Genomic DNA, 11035 nt, shown 5'->3' with positions numbered 1-11035 from the left:
CCAGCCAGGGATTTGTCAAGCCAGGTCTTAAAAACCTCTAAGGATGGAGAGCCCACAACCTCTCTGGGTAACCTGTTCCAGTGTTTTAGTACCATCCTATTGAGAAAGTTTTTCCTAATATCCAACCTAAATCTCCCTTGGTGCAACTTGAGACCATTGTTCCTTGTTCTGTCATCTGTCACCACTGAGAACAGTCTAGCTCCATCTTCCTTAGAACCACCCTTCAGGTAGTTAAAGGCTGCTATCAAATCCTCTCTGTCTTCTCTTCTACAGATTGAATAAACCCAGTTCCCTCAGCCTCTCCTCATAAATCATGTGCCCTAGCACCCTCATCATTTTCATTGACTCTCTCCAACTTGTCCACATCCTTTCTATAGTGGGGGGCCCAAAACTGGACATAGTACTCCAGATGTGGCCTCACCAGTGCAGAATAGAGGGGGAAAATTACTCCCTCCCTGCATTAGTAGGAGCTGGCAATGCTTCTAATAATGCATCCCTGTATGCTGTCAGCATTCTTGGCAACAAGGGCACACTGCTGACTCATATCCATCTTACTGTTCACTGTAACCCCCAGGTCCTTTTCTGCAGAGCTGCTGCTGCTTACCCACTCAGTTCCCAGGCTGTAGCAGTGCAGAGGATTGTTCTGTCCTAAGTGAAGGACTTCACACTTGTCCTTGTTGAACCTGATGAGATTTCTTTTGTCCCAATCCTCCAATTTGTCTGTCACTCTGAATCCTAGCCCTACCCTTCAGTGTATCTACTCCACCCCCAAGCTTGGTATCATCCATGAACTTGCTGAGGGCGCAATCTATCTCATCTTCCAGATCATTAATGAAGATATTGAACAAAACTGGCCCCAGGACCAACCCCTGTGGCATTCCACTTGTTACTGGCTGCTAGCTGGACACTGAAGCATTTATTACCACCTGTTGAGCCTGACAATCAATCCATTAGAAGCATCCAAGCATTTAGGAAGAATGCCAGTCTGAGTCACAAATGAAAACAGAAGGTGTAGTCACCCTAGTACGGCATCATAAACCTATTAGCTCCTTGGACTTTCCTCACTCCTCTGTGCTTTGTGGTGACTATCCTCTGTGTGGCTAACTTAGAGGGATACTTTTATTTGGAAATAAAGAAATGGTTGTTTGCCATCATTTATCTCTTGGCCAGAAGGTAATGGTCATCAGTCAGAGGAATTTCTTCAGGATTTCAGGTCACCCATTTTTTTTTTTTTGGTAGGTTACAAGTATCTTACAAAGAATATATAAACATTCCCAACCACTTCTAACTCCATATTGTACTGCCCGTCAGTACATGTAGATCCCTTCAGTACATCTGCTGCTTCTCCATTTTGGTGGAATCAGAACTCTTGACCTATACTGGTTCTCTTAGCTCTCATGGCATAGGTTGTTAGCTTTGAGAGTGGGTAGGACTGATTTCTGAGAAACCAAATCAGCATGCAGGAGACTGATAGTAATCATGAAGTCCTACATGACTAAGTATTTTTTTTCATTGTGCTTTTTAACAGTAAAAACTAAGATTGTCCTAGATTGTGCAATGTAGTAACTATCATTAGGCAAGGTGGTCCAGTGTTTCAGATAGTGTATTGTGCACTGATTGGCAAGAATTGGCCAAGAAGCTCCTTTAGTTTCCACACAACAGCTGCATACTTCCTAGCCTTCTGCATACTGCCTAGCCTAGCCTCCTCTGCCGTTCTCCTCCTCTCTTTCTCCCATCCCTGAGAATCCCTCCCTTCAGTGTTCTTCTGTTGTCTTTCCATTTAGCTAAATAAACCCAACTCAAGCTATTAAAAAACAATGATGCTAACATATGTTTGCCATCATTGCAATGCTCACTCAACTAATTTGCAGATTATAAGACCAGAAGAAACCACTGTGGTCATCTATCTCACCTCCTGGATAACACAAACTTGGACTTCCCTGAATTAATCCTGTTTGAACTAGAATGCATCGCTTAGAAAAACATTCTGCCTTGATTTAAAAATTGCTTGTGATAGAGAACGTATAATAACCCTTGGCAAGTTGTTCCAATGCTTAAATAGCCTCACAATTAAAAGTATGCTTCTATGTTATAGCCTTTCCCCTTTCCTATATCTATGTTGTCTATATAGAGGGTAAGGAGTGTGGGGCAGGGACTGTAGTTGTTAGTATACAGCCTAGTACAAACAGGCTCTGCCCATGGTGTTTCCCTGGCACTACCATAACACACGTAACGCATAATGAAATCTATCCTCTTATATTTGTGGCTTGAATTTTTCTTGGTAATCTCAAGCAAGCAGCGATGTTACAGATTCTAATTTCCCCCCTTAATTCTGATATCTTTAAGTGCTTACAGTAGCCAGAGGTAAGAAGCTGTCTTTTTGAGCAGCATATATCAGGTTGGAAAGGGAAGGAGAACTATGATTCACTGATTTACCTTTCATTGACTAAACAAGCTCAGGCTTTAAGCTATCTTCTTGGCCATATGTTAATACGGTGTGTTTAACATGCCACACACACTCAAGGTTTCATTCATAACCCTAATTACATTCTGTTGACTTTATAGGGCCAGATCTAAAACTGGTACAAGCAGCTGCAACTTCATTCATGCCAAATACAACTCCACCAGGTCTGGGTTTGACCCCATAGATGGCAAATCCTAAAAAGAAAAGACACAATAAGGAAGAGAAATCCCCCCTCCCACAGCTTCCCATTTCAACAAGCTGAAGTTTTTATTCATAACCAAAGCATCTATTAATAAAATGGCTGAATAAGAATGGTTAACCCCAGAGTTTGAACGCATACCTTATGCTGTGCAAGCCAGCATGACAACAGTCAAAACAGAAATCAGCCTTTCAGTACATAAACTTATAAGGCTGTCTGTAGTGTTAAAAATCAGACAGCATCATATCAGCGGCAGACAGATGAGTCACTAAAAAGCCTGAGACAAGCAGTCCTAAAGTCACCTCCAGCCTACAAAATAGTTCCTGGCTTTTGTCCAAAGTATGGCAAAATTCATAAATAAAGTGAAATGATCAGCAAACAGATGCCTGGTAGGAAAAAACAAAACTCCTCTTGTTTTCCATGGAGGGGAACCAATATATTCCTTTGTATGGCTGAAGTAACAGAATCAAAACAATAAGAAATTTGCACCACACTGAGGGAATATAAAAGTAACCATCACAGGTGATAAAGCAGAAAGAAGGGGAAAAGGTAGGAGGAATGTGAGGAGGGTTGAATTTATTGCTGCTTTCTTACTAATTAGTAATTTACAAAGGAGACCTGGTGATCCTATTTGCAGAGCCCCTTCCCCACCTACTCTCTTTGACCTCCACCTGGCGGTCATGGACATAGAAGACAGTGTCCACCAGCACATCCTGGAGGGCGCCACATACTTCCAGGATGGCCTTCCCAGCAGTGGCCTTGCCTACCCTGCATAATGCGGACTGGTAGGAGTGGCCAACTTGAGCAGCACCAGAGCCAGGCAGGTGTCAGCAGGGAAGGCTAGGCACATGACAGTGTCCTGGCACTCCAGGTGGGGCCAGAGCTGGGGGAGCAGGTCGGCAAAGGTGGCCCAGGTCATGTTAAAGGCATCCACTGCTCATTGTTCCAGTCATGTTGCACCAGCTCTGCCACGAGTCCCAGCTGGCATGGTAAGCCCCGAGGCAGCAGAGCTGGAGGGCCAGGAGGGCAGCAACAGGCCTGGCAGTGGCATCCTGGATCCCATCATCAGCATGACTGGCAGAAGCAACTGCACAGCTGTGGGGGCCTTGGAAGGACATATAGCAGGTGGGCAGGCAGTTGCTGCATGTGGGGGAACTGGGTGGAGTGAGATGAGTGTGGCATAGGCCAGGTGACAGTGACTGCAGAGGGCCAGCAGGGCAACTGAGGTGGCCAGAAGGATTGGTACACCCTGTCCGTTGCTGCTGGGGCCAGGGGCTGGTGCAGCTATAGCTCAAGAGCACAGAGGGGGCATAAACAGAGTTGCCATGTGCTGCCTCTGTGTGTGCCACACTGCTCATCCAAGCACTGGAATTAGCTGCCCAGAGATCACAGTGCAGGGCTGTGTTTTAAAGATGAATGCCAAGTGCTGGCAGCTAGTCTGGCTACAAACATGGCTGCCAAGTGCTGGCAGCTGGGGCCAGAGTTGGGAGCTCCCCTGAGTGGCCACAGGGGCACATGGTAGCACTGGAGGGACCCGGTACTAAATTTAGTACCAGGTCCCTGCACATGTAGACCTCTGCCCAATATCGCTTACTGCACATTAAGCCAAAGTGCAGCAAATCTAGTCATGAATAATTGCATGTGTAGATGCACCCTATTGGAATTTATCTCATGCTTTGCTTTTCAGACAGGATAGGTTTTTAGCTATACACAGTCATGTTCCGTCCCAGGTCTGATCCAGAGTAATGGGCCTACACTGAACGGTATTCAGCAAGACAAATATGGTAAGGGTTGAGCAACTAGGGCACGGCACCCAGCTGATGGAGAAACTTCTCTTAAGCAAGTTGGCTTGCTGGTTCTTCAGTGGATCCACACCCACTAGAAAACAGTCCTCCATAGCAACCAAGTACCAAATGGAAGAAGTTGGGTGTGGTAAGGAGCCTTGTGCCAGGTCAGCTAGTTTGGATTACTGGAGGTTAGTCCAGAAAAAGCCTTGGATTTCAGTACCTTTTTCTGCAAAACTGCAGCTATAACAATATTCCTCTTCTCCTGACTTCCTTTCAGTGTGATTGAAGTCTGAGCAGTCTCCTTTTTCAAAGCCAGCCTTTGTCAGTTTCTCTCACATTCTTCTCCATGAAAAATAAGAAATGTGGAATGGAAGGGAATAAACAAAGAAACCCAAGCAATTGCACTGCCACCAGGTGAGCTACTCCGAAAGCTGAAGTGCATACTTGGACGCCTCTCACAGACTGGCACAGAGGGCTGAGATTTAAACTCTAACTTCTGAAGAAAGTTAAATTTGAAAGTTGTTTCACTTGGACAGTTTGCTAACAGGAACAGTCCATACAGTCTTTGGCTTCTAGGTCAGCTGGACAGTAGGCCTTTATGAAGCGGCTAGTATTCATTTTGGATTTGGCCAATTCGGGGGACAGTGATTCAATTCAGTGATTTGAATCACTGTCCTGAATTAATTCGGCTGAATCTGATTTGAAAATTTGGCTGCTGCCAAATCAGCCTAATCTGTGAACCACACGGGGCCCAGACCCTACCCGCTCTCCCAGCCTGTCAATGGCTGCCCCACCCAGCCCCAGGTCCCAGCTCTTTGGGAAAAAAAAGCCCAGATAGGGGGGTGATCCCCATTGCCCCCCACTGCCCCCACACCATGTGGGGGGCTTTGCCATGAGTCCCCTGACCAGCTCCCAGCTCTCCCAGTCCCTCTCATGGCTGCCCTGCCTGCCCCAGCTCCAGCCCTTTAAAAAAAAAAGCCCTGACTCACTAGCTCCAGGCCAGTGCAGAGGTGATCCCCGCTGCCCCCACTGCCCTGCATTGTGTGGAGGGCTCTACACAAGCCCCCAGAAGCCCCAAGGCTGCTGCAGGAGCTGTTGAGTGTGTGGGGGGGGGGTTATATTTTTTCTTAAAGGGCCAGAGCTGCTGTGGCAGGGCAGCCATGGGGGGGGGGACTGGGGGTGCAGGTTAGGGTCAGGGGTTCTTGGCAGAGCCCCCTCACACAGCATGGGGCAGTGGGGGGCAGTGGGGATTGCCCCTCCCCCGCCCCCCACCAGGCAGGAGCCAGTGAGTACTAGGGGCTTTTTTCTAAAGGGCTAGGAGCTGGGGCAGGCTGGAGCTGGCAGAGCAGGTGGGGGTTGTGGGCACTCAGGGGGGCTGGGGGAGCAGGCAGGGGATGGGGCCTGGCAGGGGTCCCCCATGGTCCCCTCCCCCTCCTTCAGCCTCCCCTCCCTCTCCCCTTCTTACCAGCTCCCTGCTGCGACAGGCGGGGACTGCCTGAATCACCAAATCGGGCTGAATCTCCAAATCGAATTAGCACCCAAAGCTTCACGCAGCCCTACTGAACAGCGTTCATTCAAGAGATGATGTTGCCAGCTTACCATTGAATGCAGCTTCAAAGATAGGCAAAGGTCTATTCCATAAACTGGAAATGTGCTATTGAATGACTGGGGCAAAGACAGAACTCTGAGAATTCAAAGGGAGAAAGCACTGAGGCAGATACACAGTTCATTTTGGTGAAGCTACCATCACTCTTCACTAATCTCATTTGTATTAATCAGACAGATGAGCAGCCTTTTCAAATTACCTGAGGTTTCTAATAGGTGGGAAAAGAATAAGATCTACCAAAGGAAAGGAAAGGAAGAAATATGACTTGATGACTTACCTTTCATTAACAATTTTGAACTCTGAACACTAAAATGATTGTGAAGTGTAAGTGTTAAACACTGGGAACATGTTAATGTATCTCATTTTCTACCTGCTGTTTATTTATACAGATGATCCTGAAGCACAAACTCACATCTGAGCACTATAATGATGGGAATTTTAGAATCCAAAAGTTGCTGAAGAGGCAGAATGGGGAGGGTGGCCTAGTCCATAGGGCATTAGTCTGGATTTTAGCAGATGGTGGTTCTATTCCTGGATCAAGCCAAGGCTCCCTGGTATGACCAAAAGCAAGTCCTTTTAACTATCTGTTGCTTTGCCATCCAAAAAGTAAAAGTAAAGCTTCTCTATATTTCAGAGGTATATATTAGGAGGTATAAAAATGACTAATAAGTGTGAGTCATGGTGTTGAGGCCATATGCCTAAACAGAACCTTAATGGCTCTCCCCCTACTATTGGCTTTTTTCAAACCAAAAGCTCAAATCTGCATTTGGCCCCAGTCTTTCCCCTGTTTATTTCTATTGCAGTGACTAATTGAGACCGGTTCCATTTTGCCAGGTGCTGTATGTGCAGAAAATGTGAAACTGGTTCTGCCCTGAAGAGCTTAAAAACTAAACAAACAAGACAGACACAGAGGGAAAGAAAGAAAACAGTATTATTCTTTTTTTTATAAATGGGGAGCTCAGGCACCATGAAATTAAATGGCTTGTCCAATGTGATGCAGCTGAGGTACTTCTTTGTACATTCATACAGTAAAGTACCTTTCAACAGCTGTAGCTGTAGCTGTTGCCCTTCGGCAAAAATTAAATAAAGTGAGCACTGCACTGATCTGTTTTGGAGCACACTGAATTGCTATGAATTGATAAAGGATTCTAGGACATAACTGAGGAATTCACTCATACCTCCCAAAGATTTTACATTAATACTGCTGAAAGCAGATTCAAATAACCAAGTACCAGGCTCCCATCAAGAATTGCAGCACTCTCAGTACAATATGTTTCTTATTCTTTTCATTGACATTAGTTCTACCTGTAAAATAGACCACCAGCTGTGCTTCTGTGATGCTGCATATAAATCCATCTTTATAGTGCCTCATCACAACCATTCTCCTTCTAAGCTAAAAAGAGCAGAGCTCCCTTCAAGCCTTGCAGTACTTCCCCTTGATTGGCCTCACAGCTTGTTCTTGACTGACTTCTCACAGGAGACTAGCCCTCAAGCTCTACGTCATTCTCTGTGTTCTCCCAGACAGTGAATGATAGACCAGGCCTGGAAGCTATTAGTGGGCCTCCAGCACTGCTGTGCATTCCATTATTGCTTAGCCATCTGACTATCCCCAGCTTCAACGTCCTAATAAGAAAATGTAATGTCTTACCCTTTTAGCAAGGTAGTATAAACAGGGAAAATCAACTTCCTCTCTGAACATTAGTAAAATGCTTAATTTCTTTGGAATTCTAGGAATCAGTACAGCTTCTTGCAGAGGCCAGTATTCGAGCTGACCACCCCTTAGTTAAGCTACTAGCCTCCTGCCTGGGTTCGTCCTACTGTGGAGGGAGAATGTAGTGGTATTTACAGTCTTCCAGGAGCCCAGCATGCCCCTCACCCAGAACTAGACCTACCGATCACAAGAAAGTAGATGTCAATCTGAGAGCTTCACTCTCCCCTTCTTCTTTTCAGGGATCTGTGCCCTATTCACATATCTAGGACAATTTGCATTATAGAATATTAATCACATACAGTATTTATCTATTTGTAATATTTAACATATATCATGCACCTACTTTCTAATATTTACGTGTGATGCAAATACCTTGAGAACCGTGATTGTCACACTGTATAATTTATGACATTTAATGAACAAGTTCGACATTTAACTATAGGAAGAGAAGCAGAGGCTGTTAACAGGGTACATAATTATAAGGATGGATGTGAGTGTTTTATAAGATACTTTGGGCCAAATTCTCTGAAGTCAATGGAACTATGCCAGCCAAAAATGTGGCTCTCTACCATTTTCTACATAGCAGGTCTCAATCAAGCTTGATTCCAGTCCTCATTTTACAGTGCTGTTGTTAAAAACTTTGATGCTTTTATTAAAATATTTACACAGTAACATTGGTCAATTTTAGACAGTTCACACTCTGGACCCAATCCAGAAAAGCACTTAAACAAGATTTAAATTTAAGTGACTGAGTGATCCCCATGGCACCCCTGTATGCACTTAAGAGTTTGTCAGGATCACAGCAAAGGTGCTCTGTGTCTTACAGGATTCTACTCTTTAAAGAAAAAAAAAAATAGCATGTATGTACCAACATGGGACAGGAGACCCAAATTTGTCTGCTCCCACTTAGGAAAGTATGAGTTCCTTAATCTGGCGGTTATTATTCTGTGTTTTTAAATTAGAGGACTTGTATCATTGTCATCAAATGGTTAAATGTCTCTTTTTAACTAGAGCAACTGGCAAGTAATATATATTTAAGACAGCTTCAAAGAAACCCACTGTAAACAAGTCCTAAATGAAATATTGTTATCTGAGTTATTATATACAATGCACATGCCTATTTATGGAATGGCAAAGCAAACTATTTGTTTTACATGTCCTTCTCAAGTTCAAATCTGTGTAGAAAAATAAAATGCTGATTGCTCAGTTGCTTCCTGTTTGAACACCATATATAGTAATAACATAGACAAAAAGCTTTTCTAAATACTGTGGTTAAAATGAAAAAAATGTTTACAATTGATGTCTGTCACAGGATTGTTTCAGATGGCCCCTGTTGTCCTAGACTGTTCTGCAGCCGGCCAACGTAGACACGGTGATACAAGCAAATGTGAAGAGTATTTTTATAACAAATATGATTCAAAGCATGTCACATGCACAAGAGGCTGGGTTATAAGAACTTGGTCATAGAAAGATGTGCTATCTAACAAAAACAAAACAGCCAAGTGAGAAGCTTAGTCATTTGACTAAAAGGTCAAATTTAACAAGGCAAAATTAAAGTTAATTCAGTCCTCAGCCAAGGAGATGCAATAAACTACACATAGGAGCATCCAGTTAAGAAGGACAAAACTAGCTATACTCATACATCCATTGATTTTTATGTTTTCTGTTAGCATTTGTACTTATCTGTAATTATGCCATATTTGTGTTTCTCTGTTATAGCTCATCAGCTCCCTTCCATGATGCCTGAGTGAATGATTTATGTCGAATCTGTGAAACAACAGGTATACTTTGTCTTTCTCTCTGAAGCTCACCTTTGTTGGTTCCCCCCCCATTTTTCTTCCTGCTAGTGAAGGCCCTGAGTACTCATGAGCTTTTTGCTGTTTGTCACCTGCTTTTTATATTTACCATAAAACTGGGAATTTCAGATGAAAATTTCAAGTAACCAGCAGAAATACATCAGTGTCAGAATAATGCCCCTGAACCGTAAGATGCTATTGTGCTGCAGTCTCTGAACTTCATTGCAGCCTGACTCCTAGAAACGAGTAGAATTTGTTTAGATTATTTTCTTGCTGTGATCCTTTGTTCCAAGGAATTGAGGAGTAGATCCACAAAGAAGACTTAGGGTGTCTGTAGATGAAACAGGGGCCCTAAAGTGAAGTGGTGGGTTTTAAAAAACGCCACTTCCATTTAGGGCTGATTACACCCCCATGTCATGCACACACTTTGCTGACTTACTTGCCTCTCTGGCAGGGAGGGCGAGGTGCTGGTGGGCGGAGTGGTCCTTGGTGCTTCCTTTCATGGCTGTAGGAGCAGCAAACTAAAACTCTTCAAAGGAGTTTTAGTTTGCTGTGCCCCCAGTCATTTAAGGTGTATTACGCTGCCAAATTTCCTACAGCAGCTGGAATTAATGCGCAATATGCTACCAAGGCATGCAAACACCAACACCATTTAAGCGGTGCAAAAGCATTTAGCCCACTTTAAAGTGTCGTGCACACATGCCTCTCATTTCATCTGCATACGGCCTTAGGTGTTGCATTGCTGAGCGCTGCAGTGGCTAAATTTGAGGAGCCTAGTCTTGAATTTAAAAGCTTGTCTAACTTTATTCCAATTATGAAGTTGTTCCAGTAAAAGATATTACCTCCCCAAAATCCTAGTCAGCTACTGGAATTCATTGATCCTAGTAGTTGCCTCAATACCTTACACAATGCCTGGGGAGACAGGGGAACTTCCAAATGGGATCCACAAAAGCCAGCATCCTGAATAGGGAACATCTCAAATAGGTGGGGGCAGGGGGTGGAAATGCTGAGGAGATGAGTGGGTCTTAAATCTTCCTCCTTTCTAGGCCTCAGGCACCTAGTTCAGGACTGCAGGAAGGTATCTCCCTCCACTTACAATTCGTGGTCCAAAGGCCTCCCTTAGAGTTAAGGTCTTTATTTCAAAGGATAGTCAGAAGACAACAGTCATAGTATTAGACCCTCTTTTATCTGATAGATCAATAAACCACCCCAACCTCAATCATTGAGCTCTGGTATGCTGATGATGCTGTAGTCTGTGCTCACTTGGAAGCAGATCTTCAGGCAATCATCACTATCTTTACTAAGGCATACAAGAAAATGGGACTGACCCTTAACATTCAGAAAACTAAGGTCCTCAATCAAAAAGCTCTTAATGAGCAGTGCCCAGCTCTGGTCATTCAGGTTTACAGTGAGACTCTGGATAATGTGCGGGCCGGGCCCCAAGCCCGCCCTCGTCGCCATGCGCGGCGGTG

Source organism: Alligator mississippiensis, chromosome 4 (assembly GCF_030867095.1).
Source record: "Alligator mississippiensis isolate rAllMis1 chromosome 4, rAllMis1, whole genome shotgun sequence".
Lineage (NCBI taxonomy): Eukaryota > Metazoa > Chordata > Crocodylia > Alligatoridae > Alligator > Alligator mississippiensis.
The sequence above is the reverse complement of the archived record's forward strand: the minus strand, read 5'-3'. Positions refer to the sequence as shown.